At 59.8% G+C, this 17,306-nt stretch overlaps 1 protein-coding gene across 6 annotated transcripts in view; it reads left to right on the top strand.

The window, feature by feature from the left end:
• Nucleotides 1-17,306, top strand: part of HDAC4 (histone deacetylase 4) — a 274,710-nt gene that overhangs the window by 87,976 nt on the left and 169,428 nt on the right. Inside the window, exon 1 of one of the 6 annotated variants that reach the window (XM_072796926.1) lies at nt 10,835-11,026. The exons of the other annotated variants lie outside the window; for them this stretch is intronic. The gene's annotated coding sequence lies outside the window, so the exon portion shown is untranslated. Of the gene's footprint in view, nt 1-10,834; nt 11,027-17,306 lie in introns of those variants that run through there. 6 annotated transcript variants of the gene reach the window in all.

The following is a 17,306-nucleotide window of genomic DNA, read 5'->3' as shown; positions in this document are numbered from 1 at the left end:
GTGGAGAAAGGTCTGCTGCTTATTCCTTCCCCACCTGCTGCCCCTTCTCCTGGGCTGGAGAGAGTCGTCTGTCCCTTTTCGACAGCACAGTGCGGGGCACACATGCCTCTGGACTTCAGTGGAGGCTTTGGGACTGAAGGAACATTCGCTTCCACTTCCGTTGTTGGAAACACAGAGGTTACCTGTGAAAGTGGTCCTCCTAAATGACACCTGGCCTGAGCTGGCGCGGCCTTTCCTTTTGTGGTTGGGGCTTTACTGCAAACAGCAACAGCAGAAACCTCTTGTGCCTCCAGGCCCTGAAGGTCCCGTGTGTATTCCCTCCCCTGACCCTTCAAGCTTCGTCTCCAGTTCAAGCCTTCGATTTTTGAGTGTATGGTGTGAGGTAGGGGTTTGCTTTTCTTTTTTTTTTTTTTAAAGATTTTATTTATTTATTAGAGACACACACACACAGAGGCAGAGACACAGGCAGAGGGAGAAGCAGGCTCCCTGCGGGGAGCCCGATGCGGGACTCGATCCCGGGTCTCCAGGATCACGCCCTGGGCCAAAGGCGGCGCTAAACTGCTGAGCCACCCAGGCTGTCCGGGGTTTTCTTTTCCCATTTTGATAACATTTGTAGGAAACCCCAGGATGGGGACGCTACCTGCCTGCTGAGGCGGAGGTCAGGTTCCCTGTGTTCCTCCGTCCTCTGCCCTCACCTCCGGCCTGGGTCCTGGGGCCTCTGGGCATGACGACTCCCACACCTCAGCACCCAGACACGTTCCTTTGAAAAACCAGTGCTGGGGAGGCGCCTCAGTGCCTCAGTCGGTTCAGCATCCAACTCAGGTCATGGTCTCAGGGTCGTGAGATCGAGCCTCGTGTGGGGCTCCATGCTTGGTGGGAGTCTCCTTGGGGTTCTCTGTCTGCACCTCACCCCTTCCCTACGTACTTGCTCGCTCTTTCTCTCTCTGTCAAATAAATACATCTTAAAAAAAAAAAAAAAACAAGTGGTAATTTGAGTAGAATTGCATTGACTATATGGGTGAATTTGGGGAGAATTGGCATCTGCATGGTATCGAGTCTGCCCATCCGCCACGTGCTTGTCATCTGTTGGTTGGCACGTCTATAATGTCTTCCAACAGATTTTTATAATTTCCCTCAACGCAGGCCTTGCATGTGTTACATTACATTTATTCTTTGGTGGGTTCTAGGGTCGTTTTTCCTGTTGTAGACGATACCTTTTTTTTTTTTTTTTAATTAAGTTTTCTACTGCTGGTCTATGGAAACACAGTTGAGTTTTGCATTTTATTTCTATATCCAATCACTTTCTCAAAGTCTTAGCATTTCTGAAAGTTTTTCCTGTAGATCTTTGGGGTTTCGGAGACAAAGAACATTAACTGTAACCATGACAGATTTGCTTTCTAATTACTGTGTTTATTTTCCTTGTCTCACTGTGCTGGCTGAGAATCCCAGTTCCGCTTGGAGGAGGAGCGGGAAACGGGGCTTCCTTCTGGCGTCCCTGACACTCAAGGGAAGGCCTCTGACACGTCCCTGCTTCGGAGGGATGGTCGCCAGAGGTTAGTGTAGATTCCCCCGCAGTGAAGCTCACAGATGCGTGTGTTTGGGGAGCTGGGTGCTTTCACAGCACCCACGACAGGATCATGTGGTTTCCCTTTAATCTCTTCAAGTGTTGGATTATCCATCCTTTTTTTTTTCGTTGTAGACCCATCTTGCTTGTGATCAATACAGGGGTTTTTATATCTGACCCGATTAGGCTTGGCAGTGCTGTAGGGTTGTTCTGTCTTTCTTAAGAGTTGCTTTTGCTCCTGATTTTCCCTCTTCAGTGTCAAATTGTTTGATCCTCTGGAAGTGTTTGCATAAGGTTAGAACGGTCTTGCAAGATTGGAATAATTCTTAGATTTTTGGGGTTCATGTTTTCTTGGTGGGTTGATTTTTAACTGTTGGGTAATATCTCTAGTAGCTACTAATAGTCTGAGTTTCTAATTCTAGGGGTATTGAAGGTCATTTTTAGGAATTGGCCTGTTTCATCAGAATTTTTTTTATTATTTTATTGTATTTTATTTTTATTTCAGAATTTTTATTTTTTTTCATTTTTTTATTTTTTATTTTTTTTAAATTTTTATTTATTTATGATAGTCACAGAGAGAGAGAGAGAGAGAGAGAGAGAGAGGCAGAGACACAGGCAGAGGGAGAAGCAGGCTCCAAGCACCGGGAGCCCAACATGGGATTCGATCCCGGGTCTCCAGGATCACGCCCTGGGCCAAAGGCAGGCGCTGAACTGCTGCGCCACCCAGGGATCCCCAGAATTTTTATTTTTATAGCCGTGGACATGTTCATGGTATTTTCTTACCTTTTGAAATCTCTGCTGAATTTGTAGTGTGTGTCGTTTTCAGTGTCAACCATTATTTATCCTTCTTTTTCGGTCAGTCTTTGTTTTATTAAATTTCTTGAGAGTTAACTCTAGACACTGTTGATGTGTGAGTCTGCTTTCTAGGTTTTCCTTTTGCTCTTGGGTTCCTCCCACCTGCCAGAGGGTGTAGTGGGCTGTCCTTTCCCTCTGGAGGCCCTGTGGGCAGCTCATGGGCTCGCAGCTGGTGTAAACTACGCATTTCCCTCAGGTTTCGTGTGCAGTGTATCCGTAGGCTCGACACCCAGCATTGTTATCTTCATTCTGGTTGTTCAAAGTCACGTTGACAGCGGGCCCCTTTCGCAGGGTATAAGGAGAATGGCACTTGGTCCCTCTGGTCTTCTTTCTAAAGACACACACTCCAGTGTAATCACGACAAAAACACCCCACAAGTCCCAATTAAGGAAAATTCGACAAAATATCTGGCCTGTGTTCTTCAAAACGGTCAAGGTCATCAAAAACAAGGCAAGTCCGTGGAATAGTCCCAGCTGAAGGGAGGCGAAGGAGCCGTGACCGCGGAATGTCGTGTGGGTCCCGCATAGGATCTGGGACATAAAGAGGGTATTAGGGAGACACTAAGGACATCCGAGTGAAGTGTGGGATTCCGTTCATGGTCAGATGTTGGCTCCTACCTGAACAAACGCACCATCCCAGTGAGACTTCGGCTCCACCCAGCCCTCCACGACGCTCGATCCCCAGCCCCGAGGCCGGGCCCGTCTCAGCTCGGTGCCCCAGGTCCGGCTGTCCACACCCTCCCGCGCCCCGGGCCAGCCGTCCACGCCTTAGCTCAGCACCTTGGGTCCAGCTGTCCTGTGTCCCGGGCCTCCCCCAGGCCGGGTCACTGCCTCCCTCCCTGCGCCCAGCCCTCAGGGGAGCCCCGGCAGCTCTGGCGGGGAGCAGGTGTGTATGGGTTACCTGGGAATGTTTGACTTGCCCTCATTCTGGAAGGATCGTTTTACAGGATCTTAAGATGATCCTCTTTTATCCCTTCGTGCCCGTCAGGTGACCCTTCCTCTGGCCTCTGGCTGCTTCTGCCTTGGCGCCTTTTCTGACTGGCTGCTGGTGGCACCCTCGTGTCCCTGTCACGGCTGTGTGACCGTGTGTCTGGGGTGCGGACGCAGTTATTCCCTTGGTGTATGTTCCCCTGTGCCCGTGTGTTGTGTCTCTCATCAGCCCTAGAAATCCTGAGCCTGCAGTCCTCAGACCTGGCCCCGCCAGCCCCGTCCCCAGTCCTGAACGTGGGTGCTGCCCCCACCCCCTTCCTCCCGCCCCCCAGCTCTCCCTGAGTTCTCACTCCCAGTTTTGCCTCTTTTTTGTCGACTATATTCTTCATCACTGTCTTCTAATTCAGTTTGTTTTCTTGTTGAGTTGTCACGGTTTCCACTGCTTCAACTACCCATTGAGATTAAAAAAAAAAAAATCGTTTAAATGATTTTAAATCCATCATCAGTTCACTTAAATTATTTTTGAAAGTCTGTGTTGTTCTTTTCCTAAAATGATTGATTTTGACAGTTTTGTCACATTCTTTTTTTATTTCTTGACTTTGAGAAATATCTTAGTGAACTTTATATTAACTCAAAACATCTACACAGAAGAATGCGCTTGAGTGGATGACACATTAGTGGGAGTATTTCCTTCAGAGTTCCAGGAATAGTAGCGTGTGTCCTGTTCCCAGCAGTACTTGTGTCTCAGGTGTGTGTGACCCTGGCCGCCGACACCCCCTGCCCTCCCATCGTTCTCATGTGCTTGCTTGTCTCTGCTCGGAGCCCAGGCGCCCTTGGCCTCCCTGCGTGAACAAGGGTCAGGATGGATGAGGCCTTCTTCAGGAGCTCCGTGGGCTTCCCAGGTAGTCCAGAGTTGGTGTCCGGCTGGGAATGCCGCGCCCACGGGGTGGGGGGCTCCCTAACCGGCACCCCGCCTCTGAGCCCAGACCAGCGCCCCCTGCTTCAGCTTTTATCTCTCCACTGTTTCTGGCTCCTTGGGGGTCCCTTCCCCGCCGGTGAGTCCAGCAACACCACTTTACTCAGAATCTGGGTTTTCATGGGAGAGCTGGGGGACCTGTCCACCTGCCGTGTCCTTGAAGAGAGTGTCCCCATGAGCCTGGCCTGGGGCCCGAGCACGCTCAGACCCTTGGGCCCTTCTTCATTTTTCTCTATTGAAGCTGAGATGCCAGGAGCGGCCGTGTCCCCCTCGTGGGCGTCTGTGCCTGCACCTCACCTCATTGTGCTCTCCTGCCCCATGTGGCCCCCCCTTAAATCTGCTGTGTCCACAACCCCTCCTCCCCAGGACGGCACAGGCTGCAGGAGCCAACATCCCCTTTTTCTTCCCGGTTTCCCCCAGACTTTGTACCCCAACCCCAGGGGCTCTCCCCGTCCCCCCCCCGCCCATCTCTGCCCTCCCTGCTCTCGGACTTTGAGCCAGGCCTGTGCAGGCGCCCAGCCGGCGGCCTTGTCAGGACGGATGGTGGGCGTGTTCTGCTCAGCGGATTGTCAGGTTGATGGGTACGTCATACACGTCATGTGTTGACTCCCATCCCGCCCTTGATCCCAGTCTCTCTTTTCCCCAGGAATACCTCTCCTTTTTCTTGAATTTCAGGCATTTGTCTCTGGCTTGCCTTCTGAGGAAGCTGAGCCTCTAAATACACTCTACTTGCTTATCTTAAAAACACAGCAGTGTCACCTTCCCCGCCCCCGTGTGCCCCCCCGCTTGTCACTTCCCGCGTGATCCCAGGTGTTGGCAGATGTGCTTACAGGTAATGTCCCATGAGGACGCTCTGGAGTGTGAAAATGCAGACCGGGATGTGTGGCTGCCACGTGTCTGGTGCTGCTTTGTGCCCTGGGGAGTCCCTCGGCCTCAGCTCCCACCTGCCCCTGGGGTGTCACCTGTGGTGTGTGCCTCCCAGAGTCACACAGGTGCCAGCACAGCCTCATCTCCTTGGCCTCTTGCCTCTGCTTCTCTTGCCATGGACGCCCAGGGGCACTTGATGGGCGGTCATGCATGCCACCCGGCCCAGGTGGCAGCTACCCGACAGGGTCACCCTTGAGCCCTGAGGGGTGGGAGCCAGTGGGGGAGTGCTTGCCCCACTCTCCCCCCAGAGACACAGTCCTGACGTGTTCACCTGAGGCTTGTAGCTGGGTCTGCTTGAGTGGGCCAAGCAGCCGCTATGTGGGCACACGTCCCGTCCCGGCCCACCCTCCCCTACCCTGCTTCACTGCCTGCCCCTCACCCCGGCTCCTCCTCCCCTCCTGCCTGGAGGGGGACTGGGGTCCAGAGAAACTGGGATGCTCGGGCCACATGGAGGAGAGTGCAGCCCACGCCGACAGGTGTGTCCCCATCTCCTGTTTGCTGCCAGCGCCCTGGAGTCCAGCAGGGCCCCGCTCCCCTGGCCGCAGCAGCCCATCCTAGGGGTCCTTCCAGTGCTTCTCAGTGTCTCCGTGGCTCGTGACGAGGAGGGGAGAGTGGACCTGGCGCGCTGTTGGCAGCAGTTGGACATTTTGCACCGTTTTTGCAGAGGCGCTGGTGTGCACCACCCCTGGCTGGGGGGCCCTGCCATGTGCCCCCGGGTGTTGGCCTCCTCCGCCGCGGGGGCGGCCGTGTGGGCCAGCTGTCCAGCTCCGTGTCCGGGGCAGCTCCGTCTCACACCGCTGACACACGCAGCTCTCCGTGTCCCCGCGGGCCCGCCCTCCAGTCCAGGCGCTCAGGCGAGGCGTCCAGGAGCGGGTTCCCGTTTTCTCCTTCACCAGCCTGGACGTGTGGTTGGTCACCCCTTCTGATGGCTCCTCCTGCAGGACGCCGGTCTCTCAGGTGGGCAGATGGGCGGCCACTGTCCTTGCCAGCTCATTGCCCAGCGCGGCCACTGCGGTGGAAGGACATGGATTGATGGCTAAGTCGGACTGGAGCCAGAGGTCCCGAGGACGGGGGCCGTACCGCCTCTGGATTGTTTGCCCGTATCGCGCCCTGATCTGGCTGGGCTCTTCCGTGCCTTCGCGGTGGAAGGGCCGAGTGTGCTCAGGTGCCTGCTTGCCCAGCCGGTGGGCCCCTCCAGACGGCCCCCGAGGGGCCCTGCTGCCCCGCTGTCCTGCACCCCTGCCCTCCCGGCCTCTCCCTCTGCCTGGAATCTTTCCCTTCCTGATTTTAGGGACTCCTCGGTGCCCACCTGGTTCAGGTGTTAGCTCTAATCCCTCCTTCGCGAGAAGCCCTCCCAGCTGCACTCGTGCAACCCTGTGGGGCTGCTGCCCACGCTTCTTGACCTGCGCACTTGGTAGTTCATCGTCAGACCTCCCGAGCGCTGCAGGGAGCCGGCCGCCGGGCTTACTCCGTGTCCTCGGCTGCGGATGCACGGCCTGCGTGGACGCCACCAGTGGTGAAAGTCCTAGAAGGACTGCACCGTTTAAGATGGCACACCCCCTGCTTCGGGACACTTGGAAGACTTGGAGTCAGCTGTCCACAGTGGACGCTGGGGACCAGTGACACATTTTCTGGGGCAGGACAGCAGTGCCCCCGTGTCCCTCGGCAGGAGGGTCCCCCAGGCACTCCCAGGAAGGTTCGGTTTCCTTCGCCGTCCTCCCAGGTGGTTCTGAGGCCTCAGTGTTTGGAGCCCGAGGAGGGCGAGCAGCCTGTTTCATGGGTCGTGTGTCCTTTGCCCTGGCTTGGCCCCTGGAGGGACCCCGGGGCTCGGGGTCGTGTGTACCAGGAGTGCTGAGTACCAGGCAGCTGGTGCCCGGAAGCCGCTCCGCGGTCACCCACATTCTCGGTGGAGGTTAGCACGAGGCCGCCGGGGACGAAGAGTTGAGGGTGGGGGGCTGGCTGGCTGTGGTTGAGCCTTGCAGGAGCGTGAGGCATGTCACTTTTGTCCTCGTCTCGTGGGTTGTTGGCATAATTACAAAAGAGAGAATGTAAAATGTAAATTTCCAGATGGCGTGTTTGTTTGTTTTTTGACCAACATGTTTTCCATGGTTGACAAAACAGAGCCAGCGTGCGTCTCAGGTGATAGAAGGAGCTTCCGTCAACACGTGCGCCGGCCCTCAGCTGACAAGCTGGAAGCCCAGCGCCCCTGGCCCTGGAGAGCGGGATCCCGGGTCCTGTCCGCCCAGGTTCGCGGAGCCAGACGGCCCTGGGAGGGGATGCACGCTCCCCATGGACCCAGGTTATTGGGTCTGGAAGGTGGGGGCGTCGGGCGGGTGGGGGGACATCGGAAGTGTGGCGTTCAGGGCTCCTTCTGACATTCCTGAACATCCCGCAGGAGGCCGGGCGGAGGCCCACCAGGGGGCCCGGCGGTGGTGGTTTTTCCCACAGTGATTACCTCTAGTTAGATACGCACCTGGCTGGCACCGTCCGTGTCCCTTCTGCTCAGGGTGTGGGCACACGGCCCGCAAACCCGCCGTCTGCGTCTGCCCGTGGCCCTGCCGGCGGGGCCCAGCCTGGGTCTGCTCGTCGCCCACTCGCGGGAGACCGTCCTCTGTGTCGGCCGCGCTGGGTGTGGCTGGAGGCCCGCTGCTCCGCCGCCGCTCACTGGTGTCATTTTCCACCACGCCGCGCCCCCCCCCCCCCCCCCGCCCCCAGCGGCCCTCCCTCTGCCCCGGATCATGGAGGGAGGACAGTGAAGAAGGCAAACCGGGAAGTCAGCAAACCGGGTCAGAACCCCGGCCCTGCGGCCTAGATGCTAAGTGATGGGAACATCGCTTGGTGTCCCGGAGCCTTGGTTTTTCCCATCCGGGAGATGGGTAGCACCTGGTGCGCGTGCTGTGTGCCGAGGGGGTTGGGGATCAGCTTGTAGCCGGCTCGTGGACTCCTTGAATAATTCATCTCTTCAGTCGTGGTTTTCAGCTCCTGGAAGTGAGTGTCCTCTGCTAGAGGTGAGCCCCCCGGGGACTGCAGGTCACGGCTTTGCTTTTCCAAGTAAGAGCTGTTCTTAAATTTGAGTTGAAGGTGCTCTGAGGCCGGCATTCGGAGACGGGAGGGGGGCTGGGGGGTCGGCGTGTGCGCGGCCGCGCTGTGCTGCCGTCTCCTGACTCCCCTGCCTGGGGACCTGTGGCCACACCTGCCCTGCCCTTCTCCTTGTCTGCACCCTGGATCCTACTGTTAACTGTTCCGGGGGAGGCGTGCTGCATAAGTGCTTACGGGCAGGGGAGCAATTTTTGAGGGAGGCTCCAGAACCTTCCTGGAAGGTAAGTTAAAGCAGGCCAGAACTTGGGGCAAGTACTTTGACGGATGCAAAGATGTCGTGCTCAAAATTTTTTTTTTTTTTTTGCAAATTGGATTGTCAAGTATTTTTTAAACCGGTGTAGTACTCCACATAGCCCTGTAGAGATCCCGGTTGGCAGAGGCACCTCTCAGCGGAGGGGCCCCCTCGGAGCTTGACCAAGCCCCGTCCTTCTCACCCACCTGGCTCGACGCTGTCCTGTGATGTGTTTTCTCGCCCTCCGTCCCTGGTGGAGGGCTTTGAAGACTCGAACGGTCTGAGCCCGCGGTGAACGCACGCTGCTTTCCCAGAACCCCGGCCTCCAGGTGGCCGTGGCCGGTGGGCGCTGCGTGGGAGGTCGGCCCAGCGGGAGAGCAGAGTTCCCTAACTTATTTATTTCGTCTCCGCCCTCCCTGAGAAGCTGAGTGCTGGCCGTGGTGGAGGCCAGAGGCTGCCGCCCGGGTCTGGGGTGGGGGGGTCACCTGCCCGCTGAGCTGGCTGAGCCACCTGCGCCCCCTCCGTGGTGTGGGCGGGCTCCGACCTGGCCGGCCCACGGAGGCGCCCCCAGAAACCCGGTCCCTGCCGCGGAGGCAGAGGTGTCGGGAAATTCGCGCTGGGCCATGGGATGCGAGCGTTGCAGGTCATGGTGTGCCGCAGCGGCGACACTGCGGGGACCCCCAGGGTGCTCTGTCCTGCCCACCCGGCCGCGCCTCTGGGAGGTGTGGCCTCACGTGTCCCCCTGGGCCCGGGCATAAGACCTGCCTCCCCTCCTGCCATCGGCCCCTCGACCCCTGTTGTGGGGGGGGAGCTGAAGAGCCGATGAGCTGCTGGGCCCTTATCCTCCCGGAGTGTGGCTGTCCCGCGGCACGGGGCAGGGATCCTGCGTGGGTTCTCTTCCTTCAGTGCCCGGGGCAGCCCCAGGACTCCCGGGCCAGGTGGACAGCTGCGGCTTTCAGGGCCCGGAGCAGTTTCGAGGACAGTCCCCGCGCTGCCTGCAGATGCATGTGAGGCCTGGGGACAGGCGAGCTTCCCGGGGCCCCAGGAGCGAGGGGAGGTGCCCCAGAGCCGGCTCCTGAGCAGTGTCCCCCCCCCCCACCCGATGCCACAGCACTGCGTGCACCTATGTGTGCGTGAGTGTGTGCGGGTGTTCAGTCGGGGCCCGGGTTCTGTGAGGTGTGCAGGCAGGCACGGTGTGCACGGCCCTCAGGCCTGCCCTGGTCCTGGTGTCACCCCCGCCCCCCCCGACTGCTGTTGGGTTCTGCCCCGAGGCTCAGTTCTGCAGGGGGTTGTGTCCAGGGAGCCCGCAGGCCGCGCAGAGCCTCACCTCCAGCCGGGAGGGAGGCCTTGTCTCTCCACGGCTGATGAATGTGTTTTGGGGAAGGCACCCGCGGCCGCGTGGGGACATTCCTCGCCGGCTGGGGGGTGGTCAGGACCTCCGTGACCGTAGCGCAGCTCGCCAGGCAGCACTCTTGGGCTCCCTTTCCACGCTGCCAGCTGCCCAGAGGCCTGGGCCCAGCAGCCCGCCCCAGGGAGGGAGGAGGAAGGGGCTGAAAGCAGGCTGGAGAGTGAACCCCTCCGTTGTCAGTGCGGGCCGGGCCACGCCTGCCTTAGTGGACCAGCACGCCGGGGCTGGCCTGCGTCCCTGGGGCTCCCGTGCTGTCCCCGCCCAGCCTGGTGCTCCCGTGGCCCTCCCCACCCCTACCTCCAGGGAGTGCATCTGGCCCCCGTGACTGCACACGCTCCTCCGGCCTCATCTGCTGCTCCCGTGCTCAGCACCCCTGCACCGTGCTCTCTGAGCCAGCTGCGCCTGGAAGGAGCTGGCCCACCCGCCACCTCGTCTGTGCCCCTTGGCGTCCAAGGCCTCACCCCCTCGGGGACTCTTGCTCCCCGCCTGAGGCAGGTGGCGGTGGCAGCCGGCACCCGCACCCCCGCCCGGGAGCGCCCCGCACACCGACGGCGCAGGTACGGGCCGCCCGCCACCCTGCCCAGCCGTGGTCTGCCGCAGGCCTAGGGTCTGGGTGTTTCTTTGTCTGGTAACGCGCCCGCCGTCACGGTCTTAGGAGCCCGTCTGTGTGCGTATACGTGAAAGTTCAAACGGGCCAGGCCTCCTGGAACCCGGGGCTGCTTCTTGGTGACTCAGCAGTCTTGAGCTCCTGCCATTTCTGTGCGAGCCCTGTGCTGGGACGATTATGAATCATCCGCTTGCCTCTTGATTTGCGTCAATCAAACCACATGTGAAGAAAGCAGCAGTGAGCAAGGCTGTGCCGGCAGCTTGGCGTCCAGCGTGGGGGACACTGGCCAGGGACAGCCTCAGAAGGCCGGCCCGCCGCTCGCCCCGGTGGTCTGGGCTGCGGGCCTGGGATGGCTTCCGGCCCGGGCCCTCCGCCCCCTCGCTTCCCCTCCCGAAACCGCTGTTAGCCACGCAGGAGATGGGCGCAGTGGTAATTATGGCTCTTTCTGCTCTTTACTGGTTTCCTATGTGTAATCCTGCGGCCAGCGGGACACATTTACAGTTATGGGAATGTTTACTGGTTCGGGCACAGCCGCTGGTCTTTTCTTCCCTGTCGCAAAATCATTTTAGGACATGGCCCTTTGAAAAGATTCCTTGTAAGGAGGACTTAATTAAGCCGGGATGCCAGCCGGGCCCCGCCCCCGCGGCGCTGGCGGGGGGTTGCTCCCCAGTGGGCAGGGCCCGGTCCCGCGGGGCGCCCCGGGAGGCCACGTGGGGCGGCCGTGACTTTGACCCCGTGGGCCCCGGGTTGAGGTGCGCGCTGGCGGTGGGCACGGAGGCAGCCCTGCCCGGTGGCCGCCGAGGGAGCCCCGCGGCCCAGGGCACCCCGGTCCCGTGGCTCGCTGGTCTGTGTAGTTTCGTAGGAAGTAGGCAAAGTACGTTGTCATTTTTACCGTAAAGTTGGCTGTTGTTAGGATCGTAGTTTGGATCGTGGCTGATGCTCTGGCTGATCCCAGCTGGAACAGCTCTGGAGGAGGACACCCCGCGCCCGCCGTCCCACCACCGCCTCTCCGTGAGCCCGCGCCTCTGCCCTCCTGGCAAGGGGGCCTCCGGGCACGGGGAGCTGCCCTGGGTCTTGCCCCCTCCCGGCCGTCGACGGCAACATGCCGACGTTGGGCTGCTCCAGGGAATTAGGGCAACTGAAGTGCTCGCAGGCGCTCTGTTTCTGGAAGCTTCTCTCTGGACGGGCTTCGAGAGTGCGGCCTCCCGTGACCGTGAGCCCAACAGACACAGCGGCCAGGACACAGGACAGATGCACACCCGAGTCCAAATCCAGCCCCTTCCTTGGGTCTCTTTGTGTTTTTTATTATGTAAAATGTGCTACATTTGTGAAAGTGGAAGACGGAACCTGAAGGACCAGGTGGCCTTCCCTGGGCTTCAGCAGCGGCATCCAGGGCCGGTCCTGCGCCGGGTCCCTCCCCGGGCCGCCCGGAAGCGATTCTTGCAGCGATACAGACGCTAAAAGGCCGGGACTTTCTCCAACGTGGAGTCGTCTTGGGGCTGCAGAGGGATGCTGGGGCGCGCGGCCCCTCCTCATGCATCGGGTGGGAGATGAGCGGAGGAGGGTTCAGGTAGGAGAGGCCTCCTTCACGGACCCGCTTTCAGAGCGACGAGCTCGTTCCCTCATGTTCTCTCCAGGGGACTAACGAGTTTTATCAACTTATTTCTGAGTGCAGTGGTGAACTCACGGATTCGGGGACGTTCCTGTATTTTCATCCTTACTGACCTTCAGCTTGCCCCAACTTTGGCCAGTGGGAGCCCGCAGGTTGGCCCTTGAGTGGGTCGATAGGACCCTTGTCATTTTTTTTTTAAAGATTTTATTTATTTATTCATGACAGAGAGAGAGAGAGGCAGAGACCCAGGCAGAGGGAGAAGCAGGCTCCATGCGGGGAGCCTGACGTGGGACTCGATCCCGGGTCTCCAGGATCACGCCCTGGGCCAAAGGCAGGTGCTAAACCGCTGAGCCACTGGGGCTGCCCGGACCCTTGTCATCTTGAGAGCTTCCTTGCTGTGGCGCGACCAGGCGTCCCCGGCTCATCAGCCTGCAGTCAGCCTCGTACCCCGAGGCCTTGGATTTCATCACATGTCCAAGTGCCTTCCGCTATCCAGGGTCACCTGTTTTCAGGTCCTGGGGAGGATGTGGACGTCCGTGGGGGGCATGCCTAGCCTGCAGCCTCCGACGGTGCTGGCTACCTGGAGGGGCTTCTGTGCAGGTCAGCGGGTGGGGAGGAAGCCGATCCAGGAATGTAGGTGCAGCTCAGGACGAGAGGGCACAGCAGTGAGCGCCAGGCCCAGCGCCCGTCTGAGTCCCGGGGCGCCGTAGCAAGCCCTCCTGCAGCTGCCCGGCCGCACCAGCTGAGCTCAGCTGGGTGGGGCAGGTGTGCCCGTGGGTGGGGCAGCCATGCCCAGGGGTGGGGCAGCTGTGCCTGGGGATGGGGCAGGTGTGCCTAGGGGTGGGGCCGGGGCAGGCGGGGGCTCGTGTGGCGCTAGAGCACTGTTGGTAACGGTGGTCGTAGTGGGGTGCGGGTCAGTGCTGCTATCCGGGGCCTGCCCCATGCGCCCTGTGGCCCTGTGTCCTGCGCTGCCCGTGCTCCCCAATGATGCTCGAGCGGTGCTGTGCTTGGAGAAGATGGCTTTCCCGTTGCTCCGTCCTCACCCACGCCTTCGCGTCAGCACAGCCGTCCGGACAGTGAGCGTCCCCGGCACCAGGACTTGCCCCCCGCCCTGCCGGCTGCTCTGTGCCCCCGGCCCCTCCCGCCAGCGGGCGTGGGTGCCAGCGGGGGGCTCCCGTCTGCCGGGGACAGGAGGGGCGGCGTGCTGGTGCTCAGGACCAGATGGTGTTGCTTCCCCGCGTTCCATCAGGACTTGACCGGAGTGTCCTTGGAAGCCCGGCTTTCCTCCCGGGTTAGCGCTGAGCTCGTGCGCCGCCTGCGCGTGCCTCATGCCAGCTTCCTGAGGGGTCTGGGTGGCAGCCACAGGGTCGCGGCTGAAAGCCGCTGCTCCAGTGGTGCTCCCGGCTCGGAGGAGGGACGACGGCGGGGAGCCGGCATGAGGTTTCTGTTCACACCCGGCCAGCCTTGGCGCATCCTGGCCCTGGCGCTGCGCGAGGGCACGGGAGCTTGGGAGTGGTGCCCGCATAGGCAGTATGATCCCAGAGGCGGGAGGTGGTGCCCAGAGGACCCGGAGAGGACTGCACGCCCCCGGCTCCTGCTGGACAGGCCTCCGTGCACCCCGAGGCTGCAGGGGATCGACAGGAGGGGCGCCGTTGCGGGTCAGCGGGGGGCTTGGCAGCGGGGACAGCGTGTACCTGTGCGGCCACCGGCCCGCCTCCCTCGCCCGGGCGCCTCCAGTCTTTCTGCCTCTCGGGGTTTGGCTCCCCAGGGCCCTTCATTTAGAGGAGCGACGCCTGCGATCTGCCGGAGCGGCCTCTGCTGAGCGCGTTTTGCGGGCTCGCCCTGCTGGGGCGCGCCTCAGGACTCCCCTGTCGTGCTGAGGGGCTCCCCCTCGTGTGGAGAGGCCGCTTCCGCCCCCTCCTCATCCGCCCGTGGACGTGTGTTCCTCCTTGTGGCTACGGTGAACGGCGTGTCCGCGGCCGTCCTCTACGGGCTTTCTCGAGGATCGCGTTTCCTTGGGCCGGTGCCTGGGGGTGCGATTGCCGGATCGTGCGTGTGTTGACTTCGCGCGTAACTTGGCGGCAGCGCCGGCCCGTCTCCGCAGCAGCTGCGTGGTGGTGCGCTCCGCCGGCGGGGCCGTCCCGCCGCCTCCAGGTGCGCCAGGCCAGCCCTCGCTCTTACCTGCCCCCGTGCCCCCGGCCGGCCTCGAGGTGCGGCGTGCTGCCTGGCTGTGGCTTCAGCTGGAGATTCCCTGGTGACTGACGACGTTGGGCATCTGTTCGTGGGCTTATTGGCCGTTGGCGTATCCTCTTTGGAGAAGTGTCCCTCGCATCCTTCGCCCAATATCTTAATTAGGTTATTTGCCTTCTTACTGCTGCGTCGTAAGGGTTCCTTGTATGTTCTAGATACAGCTCCCTTATCAGATAGGATTTGCAAATACTCTGTGGTTTGCTTTTTCATTTTCTGGACCGTGTCTTCCTTTGAAGCACGTTTTTTTTTAAGTTTGATGAAATGCATTTTTTTTTTTTCTTTTGTTGCCTGTGTTTTTGATGTCAGAGGTATTTATTGAAGTCAGATTGGTTTGGAAGTGATGATGTGGACCTCCTCCTAGGGCTCCTGGCTTTCTGCTCGTGTCGGAGGTAAATGCTAAAAGGCTCCTCGGGCTGTTCCTTCATTGCCTTGCTAGGTTCTGCAGGGCTCCAACTGTAATTCGCTTTTCCCACAGTTGGTTTTAATTGAATGTCCGTGGGAAAATGGCCAAGCAAATTGAAGGCTTCACAGAGAGAACTGAGTTTCTTTGTTGATTTTTTTTTTTAACCGTGGTTTTTCATCTTTATTGTGTGCACTTTGTTGGAATTTGGCATCACGTTGTGAATTTTCATTGAGACTGGTCTTGCTGAATATCCCAGCAGTGGAGAGGTTCTCCCACTCTCAACAGAAATCGCGCAGCGTTCCGTAGGCCCCGGTAGCGTGCAGATGGACCTTCCCGGGGTTGGTGGGTTGGCTGCGGGGCACAGAGCCATCAGAACGCCATGCGTGGAGATGCTCATCCTGAGACGCAGGGGAAGAGCAGGGGCGCTGCAGCTGGCCTGTGGGGTGCAGGCTAGTCCCCCCCGCCCCGTCACCTGCCTCCTGTCCCCGGGCCTGGCCACCAGGCCTCCTGCCCGTGCCCGTGCCCGAGAGCCAGGAGGATTCCCGGTCAGTGGGCGGGAGCCCCCCAGAGGACGCCTGTCCTCTCCTCACTGCCAACAGTCACCCTAAGGAGGAGGTGCTCCATCAGCGGTGGTCCAGCCCCGTGAGCGCTCCCGGCGATGCCGCAGGTGACAACGTGTGGAACTGGGGGTGCAGCTCGTGGAACTGGGGTAGCTTTAGGGGAGGCTGCCGCCGTCTCTGGCCGTTTAAAAACAGAACATGCCCCACGCACGCCAGCCTTCGTACTAGTTTTAACTCTGAGGACTTCGTTTCCCTCAGCGGACAAAGGGCAGAGGTCTGTGTCTTTGTCGAAGAAACGTAGTCCTTTGCTTCGCAAGTATGTTTCGAGCTGTACAACTGATTAGGGTATGTTTAGTATTAATCCAAAAGCTCACCATCAATGTGGAAGGGTCGCTTTGCGTTTTCTCGCCCAAAGCTAGCCTGCCAGCCTAGAGATCGGTCTGGTTTCTCCGAGGTCCGGGTACGTCCCGGTCTGAGCGAAGGCCCCTTACATCCACCTGTGCTGACCCCACCAGAGTCCCCTCTGTGCACAGCAGGCGGCTGGCTGGCTTATTCCTTCTCCTTCAGTGACTGGTTTAGTGACTTAAAAAATACAGATAGTTCTCTGTTTGTGTAATGAATTTAAAAAATGCTGAGTATAGTGGAACTTCTTTGGGACGGGGACAGTGGTTCAGTCCGCAGGAGCCTGAGAAGTGTCCTCAGACCCCCAACTGGGGTACAGATGTTTACTTTCTCAGCCCCCCGACATCTGGCACTTCTCGATTCTCATTTTTGACGTCTCTTCCTTTTCTTTATGGGTTTGCTCTGTTGCATGGCCGACTTTCCTGGTTCCCTGCACGCTGTCAGCTTTGCTCTCCCCTTTCCAGGGGGTCGCCCGGGGACAACTAAGCAGGGCCCCAGAGGCTGCAGACCTGCCCCTGTCTCCGCTGTGATGCCGTCAGCATCAGTGCGTTTCTGTTTTCATTACTGGTTGATTTTCACACGTACTGATGCAGGGCAGGCAGCAAAGCGTTCCCACGGTCGCCCTGGCGTGGCTGCAGGACAGCTGATGGCACTGCCTCCAGGCCCAGGACCCTCATCCGGGCCCTGGGGATGACCGGGCCCCAGAAGGCGGCGTGGCTCGCTGAGCTCCAGGGCCACCTGCACGGAGCTGTGGGCCGTCTGCATGTTGTGTCGGGACATCGATCAAGGGGACGGCACAGCAGCTGTGCCGCTGGAGGAGCAGGTGCCCAGGAGGCCTGGTCAGGCCCTGATGTGTGATCAGTGAAGCAGGACAGGACAGGATGCAGGAGCTGAGTCACCCTGGCCGGCCTTGTGTGCACACGGTGTGCCCTCTCGGTGGTAGCGTCCTGGGAAGACTCGTGGTGTCCTGTACATTTAAGTTGTTCAAGTCACCCTGGATACGAACCTCCCTCCAGGAACCTGGCTTTGGAGCCTGCAGTGGGTTGTGGGGACCGAGCAGGGTGGTCATAGCCACCGCCCCGGGGGGAGGACCTGGAGGGAGGGACATCATCCTGCTTCTTCGGTCGGGAATCCTGAGCAGAGGGACCGGCCCCACTGCAGCTTCCCCAGGCTGGGACCCCGGACCCTACTGTGTTTGCACCTGCCTGCGCGTGTTTGTACGTGCAGCTGAGCGACGAGGGAGTGTGGGGAGCGTGGGGGCTTCCGTCTCTAGAATAAAGTACCTGTTGATACAGATCAGGAGTGTTTTCTGATTGAAATTCCCCACCCGCAGCAGCTTAGAAGGCAGGTGGCTGGAGCCCAGGTGCACTGGCCGTTGCCACGCCCTCCAGGGCTCACGGGCAACCGAGTTCTGTCCTGCTACCCAGCTGTTTCCCCTCCCTTTCCTTTTTGGGGGCTGGGGTGCCCTTAGGGCTCTGATCG

The sequence above is a fragment of the Canis lupus genome, chromosome 24 (genome assembly GCF_048164855.1).
Source record: "Canis lupus baileyi chromosome 24, mCanLup2.hap1, whole genome shotgun sequence".
In the NCBI taxonomy this organism is placed as follows: Eukaryota; Metazoa; Chordata; class Mammalia; order Carnivora; family Canidae; genus Canis; species Canis lupus.
This window is presented reverse-complemented; position numbering and strand designations above follow the sequence as displayed.